Source organism: Balaenoptera musculus, chromosome 11, assembly GCF_009873245.2.
Source record: "Balaenoptera musculus isolate JJ_BM4_2016_0621 chromosome 11, mBalMus1.pri.v3, whole genome shotgun sequence".
Classification (NCBI taxonomy): domain Eukaryota; kingdom Metazoa; phylum Chordata; class Mammalia; order Artiodactyla; family Balaenopteridae; genus Balaenoptera; species Balaenoptera musculus.
The window spans coordinates 29,759,425-29,765,866 of NC_045795.1; positions in this window are offsets into that span (position 1 = coordinate 29,759,425).

Here is a 6,442-nt window from a genome sequence, read left to right on the forward strand (position 1 = left end):
GTCACATCTCAGCTCTGACAACACCTAGCTGTGTGAACTAGGTAAATTGTTTAATCTCTCTGGGCCAGGGTCCTCATACATAAAATGAGGAATAATAATAGTACCCACCTCACTGGGCCATTGTGAGAACTAAAGAAATTAATAGAGGGAAACGGCTTAAGTAAGTGTTTGATACCGACTTTCTATCATGACTAAATCAATGAACAGGTTTCTCCAGCAGGATTTTATCAAATTCCATGGCAAATTACATTTCCAGGTCCTAAAATACTATCCGTGCGGAGGAATGGGGATGGAATGCAGTGATTGGAGCACAGTCAGGTTACTCTGGGGGATCATCCAGGGCCCCTTGGTGAGTTTATGCTGCGGTTGTACTTTTTTTTAGACCATGCATGCTCACAAGCTGTCAGGGGAGATATAGTAGCAGTCTACTTTCCCCACGTCATGTTCAATTCAAATACCCACAGTCGTTGTTGCCAGTCTCTTTATTCACTCCTGCCAGATGATACCCATGGGGTTTCCTATATACATTTTTGAGCCAGTGACTGCACTGGCTAACTCAGCCCTTTTTATGTGTGAGCATTACTTACCTCCTGACTTCATCCCTATCTTTCTCCAGGGACAGATCCCTTCCCTTTCTAACTCTGATGCAATGAACATCAGATAATGAGTCTAACGTATGGCCCCTCGAATTCCTCAGTTAAATTACAAACAGATGGCTAGAAGATGTGAGACTCCTGACATAAAGTTGGTCCTGCTTATTTTTTCTGCCCATTCTTATATCGAGGAAGATAATTCATGATCTGAGTATAAACAGTGCTCCCAATAGAGTCATGCAACCATGATCTAGAAGGCCAGAGGGCTAGTCAAACATCATTTATGAAAAAAACAGGAATTTCTCTGGCCAGCTGTGGGATGCAGAACACATCACTGGCTATTCTACCCGATAATGCTAATATCCCACAGAGGAAATTAAACGTCATGAGATGCCCTTAATCATGAGAGTTGGCAAAATTGTTCTTCAAAGAGTACAGGGCAACATAAAGAGCTTCACGGGAGAGTCACGTGACACAGAGAGAAGGGCACACAAAAGGCATGGTGCTGTGTGGAGGGGAGATTATCCCCTCTACGCTTCGTGAGTTGTGTCGCCAGACTAATAATAAAATTGACATAAGACAAATTAACAGGAGAAAAAGATACTAATTTTAATTCATGCACACAAGGGTGACCAGTCTATTTACTCGCCTTTCAAAAGAAAATGCCCATCCTACTGACCCATTCCTCTAAGGGCCTTTCCCTCCTACAAACTATGCTCCTCTGCGTGAATCAGACTTAGTCACACACGTGTGTAAGCCAATGGCTAACAGAGGTGGATCGGCATCAGGCCTGCAAGAAAAGCCTTAACACAAAGAGAGGACTTTCCTATTATAAAATTGTAGCCATTGGGGAATGGGGCAGGGAGACCCCTCCCATGGTTTTCCCTACTCTTCCACGCCAAGAAAGCATGAAGCCGTAAAAGCAATTTCCACCTGCTTTGTCCGTTCATAAACTGTAATACTGACAAAAGAACCCAGGGCATACTCAAACTACATAATAGTTGCAAAGGATGTTTATATGTATATTTTAAATATAAATACCTAGAGTGTCTTTTTGGTCTGGAAGGAGGACAATATGTTTAGGTCCTCCCACACTGAGTAAATCTGCAGAATTACAATTCCCATGATAAGCCAATGCTTTTCAAAATAAATGGTGAGGTTAAACCAAGTACTACTTCGAGGCTTCTGAGGGTTGTTTTCTCCACGAAGAGCTGAGAATGTGGTTTTGACTAAATGTTTTCACCCCGTACACCACAAACACGCGTGCAGTTTTGTATCTGGCTTCTTCTGAGAACTTCTTGTTTCAAGACAGACCTCAAACCAGATACCAGAAGACAACTGTCCCTCCTGCCTGCATTAGCACATCCTAAACTGATTTGGTTATACAACAAATGACATTCAGTTCTAGCCTAGAAAATAATCCTTTCTTTGCTGTATGGTTTCCAGACTTCGCTTCATAAAGTGAAAGAACATGAAAAGCAGCAGAGCAGGGGCCCCAAGGCGTCCCTAGACTTGCAAGTTCAAGTTCTTATATGCTGCAGACTGAGCTGATCAGCTCACTGCTACACACAGAAACGTGAAAAGTCACTAAAAGTCAATCTCCACTAGGCCTAATTCATGAACTTCGTGGGGGAAGATCACAAAGCAGGGCTTATTTTTTGTTGCTGTTGTTTATTGAGGTATAATTTACATATAGTAAAATTCAATATTTTCAGGTATATAGTGCTCTGGATTTTGACAAACTTAGACAGTCATGTAACCACCATCACAATCAAAAGTCCCTCACGTCAGAAAGTTCCCTTGTGGCCCTTTGTAGCCAATCCCCTCCCTTCACGACCGGCCCTTGGAAAACACCAATCTAATTTCTGTCCCTATTGTTTTGCCTTCTCTACAAGGTCATATAAATGGAATCATACAGTACATAGCCATTTGTATCTGGATTCTTTCATTTAGCAAAATGCTTTGGAGACTCATCCAGATTGTTGCGTGTATCAGTACTTCATTCCTTCTTATTGATGAATAGTCTTCCATTTATGGATAAACCAGAATTTTGTGTATCTATGCACTGTTGAGGACCTTTGGGTTGTTTCTAGCTTTTAATAATGAATAAAGCTATTAGACTTTGCTTATAACTTTTTGAGTGGATATCTTCATTTCTCTTGGAGTGGGATTCCTCGGTTATATAAGTGCACATTTAACTTTCTATGAAACTTTTCCAGAATGGCTGTACCGTTCCCACCAGCAACGTATCATAGTTGCAGTTGCTCTGCATCCTCATCAGCAATAGATGTTGTCAGTTTCCTTGATTTGAGCCATTTTAATCATAATTCATGGACTTTGGATCTAGGATGAGCCGTAAAATCAAACATTCTGCTAGCTACATACACTGGGTTGAATAGCGTTCAACCCTCCAAATTCACATTCTCCTGGAACCTCAGAATATGACCTTATTTGCAAATAGGATCTTTGCAGCTGTAACTAGTTAAATTGAGATGAAGTCTTACTAGATTAAAGAGGGCCTTATTCCAATGGCTGGTGTCCTCATACAAGGCCATGTGGAGACACAGAGACATACAGAGGAGAATACCATGTGACAGTGGGGGCAGTGATTGGAGCTGCAACAGGCCCAGGAACACCAGAACCACCGGAAGCTGGAAGAGACAAGGCAGGATTCTTCCTTAGAGCCTCTGGAGGGAGGGTGGCCCTGCTGACATCTTGATTTCAGACTTCAAGCCTCCAAAGCTGTAAGAGAATAAATTTCTGTTGACCTAAGCCACCCAGTTTGTGGTGCTTTGTTCTAGTAGCCCTAGGAAAATAATACACTATGAATACAATTTGCAAAATCCAGTAATGCAAAGAAGTTTACACAGTTATATTTGACTGACATAAAGCTTTCTGAGAATAAAACATACTAATTGTTTGTGTGAAAATATAGTTCTAATTAGTACAAAGATATCATTAGCAGCCTAAATTACTAATAGGCATAAAATTACTTGGACTAAATCTTTGAATAATCTGTAATTTAACTTTTCACTCATTGGGTTGAACTTCTGCTAATGAGTCCAAATTAGTGGAGACCTACTATTTATCAAGAATTAAGGTCAGTCCTGGGGGGGAGGGGAAGGGGTAAATTAGGAATTTGGGATTAACAGATACACATTATTATATATAAAATAGATAAACAACAAGGACCTACTGTATAGCACAAGGAACTACATTCAATATCTTGTAATAACCTATAATGGACAAGAATCTGAAAAGGTGTATTTATATATACATATATATATATGACTGAATCACTTTGCTGTACACCTGAAACATTGTCAATCAACTATATATCAATCAAAAAAAAAAAAAAAAAAAGAATTAAAGTCTGTCCAGAACAAGAATCCTGATGGTTCCTAATCTATGGATGTTCAATATGTGAGACCCATATTTTGCAGAATGTTCTATAAAGGATTAAGAGATAGACTTTGTTTATTTTAGTTGTTGTGGTGGAATATATTACAACCTTAAAGATTTTTAAAACTGTGAAACTACCAAACGTAAAATAGATAGCTAGTGGGAAGCAGCCGCATAGCACAGGGAGATCAGCTCGGTGCTTTATGACCACCGAGGGGTGGGAGAGGGAGGGTGGGAGAGGGAGGGTGGGAGGGAGGGAGATGCAAGAGGGAAGAGATATGGGAACATATGTATAACTGATTCACTTTGTTATAAAGCAGAAACTAACACACCATTGTAAAGCAATTATACTCCAATAAAGATGTTAAAAAAAAAACAAAACAAAACTGTGAAATAATTTGCTCATTTTCCCTACCACATGGTATAGACTAGTTTTGAAAACAAAACATCTGTGGCAGAGCCAGTCTTGGCTATTTCTTTAAAAAAAAAAGATCCTATTCCAGTTTTACCACAAACCTCTTCCAGCTCCTGAGGAAGAAAATAATTCAGCTCTCCAACCCCTATTAGACAGGCAGAGGGACCCCCATCTCCAGCCCAAAACCCACGAAAGAAGTTGATTCTTCTGTTACACCATTATTCAGAAAAATATTACTAGCTCAGTGATTACATATATTAATTCAATAATATAAAACAAAGGAATAGCTACAGTCAACAGGTTGTGGCTTAGGGGACCATAACTGGCTGAGTAGTGATTGCATTTGGACAGAAATCAAGGTAACAGGGAGGACAGAAGGGCTGGTACAGATGTGGAAGCAGGGATTCCATGTTTTTACAATCATTCCTGTAGCTGTACTATGTAAGCCAGATTATTTTTACCATTAGAGACATAAGTTATATAACAAGCCTGCCAGCTGACACTAGATGTCATTATATGGGGATCTGGGCAGTGTCTCTGGCACTCGCGGGCCCCCTCATGCATCGTTTTCCGTGCTGTGCACTGTGGTTAATAGCTGCACCATGCCTGTTTCACAGGGGTGGGTCGTGAATACAATCGTGTCTTCCATAAAAAGTTTGCAGAGCCAGGCAGTGTCATCTGAACAGAGTCCAACGATGCTCAGCGATCCATGTAAGAGACAGGCCTGTTTTCACTACTCTGCTCTCTAATCAGCATATGCTGTTCTCTGACTGTTTTGGGAGAACATAGGGGGGCCTATTCTAGGGGGACAAAGACATAATCCTGGGCCACCCCGTTCCAAGTTGGGGCAATTTCAATGGACAGGGCTCTGGAGACTTGGAACAACCTGTACAACGTCATTGTCACTGGGTCTGGGTAAACAGAGACACCAGCTTCCCTCTTAATCCCCATCCCACATGTGGAAAACCATAAACTCAAGTCACTACAAATAAAAGGCCATGGAAGAGTGCCCAGACACCCCTGGTGATGGTATGATGCATTTGGAAGGAAGCCATTGGGGTAGGGACTGTCCCTCTATGAGAAGTTGAGAGACAGAGAAAAAAACAAGGACCAAAATGTTTGCCTCATTTAATTAAATATCAGCAGGACTGTCTATTCATTTTACAGTCCCAGTATACCAGACAGGGAATGTGAGCCCTGGAGGGGACCCAGAGCTACTGGCTTTGCTCTCCATTTTAACGGCTTAAGTTGTTGAAGCTTAAGTTGTGACAACCAAGCAGATATTATTGCCCATTGCATGGTGGTCAGAATTAGGCCTGGGAATTCTGTAGATGGACAAATTCAGAGGAGCTCAGAGTCACTGCTACAATTTATGATAAATATAGTTGGGATCAAACTGGCAAACTGTGCACATGCCTGCACTCCCTCCGACCTAAAAATATCACTGATTACCAAAAAACCTGAAAAATTAATCCACTATGATAAGGGAGCAGAAGAAACAAGGCCAAAGAAGACTTCCTGAAAGAGGCATCAGACCCGAAGTTCATAGCTTTATTGCATATTTGGAAACAAAGCTAGGAGCAGAGTCTGGCGCCTGGATGCACCCATGCTGTTCAGTCTCTCACCCTGTGTAAATTAACCCGATTCGGAACCCGGCTTGGTGTAATATGTGCATTCTTAGGTGCCACACTATTGCAGATCCCTCAGAGACCTGACATTGCCAAAACCTGGACAATAAACATTGAGGCTGCAGAGCTCACCAAATTAAATCCTTTTAAATTATATTTTGCATCGTCCTATCGACATCCTGGGGTGCTCAGGTGTTCCTCGGAGTAAAGTCCAGGGTATGGTACCACCCATTTGTGGTAAGAAAACAACAAAAAAATGGGCTAGCGCACTATGATCTCTCTGCATCACTGACTACAGGCACAACTGCCCGTCTAGAAAAAGCACAGCGCATAAAGGTTTCGTGACCCGGCAAAGAAGACCTTAGCGAGCGCCCGGCGCCTTCGCCTCCCCGCCCCCGGGCCTC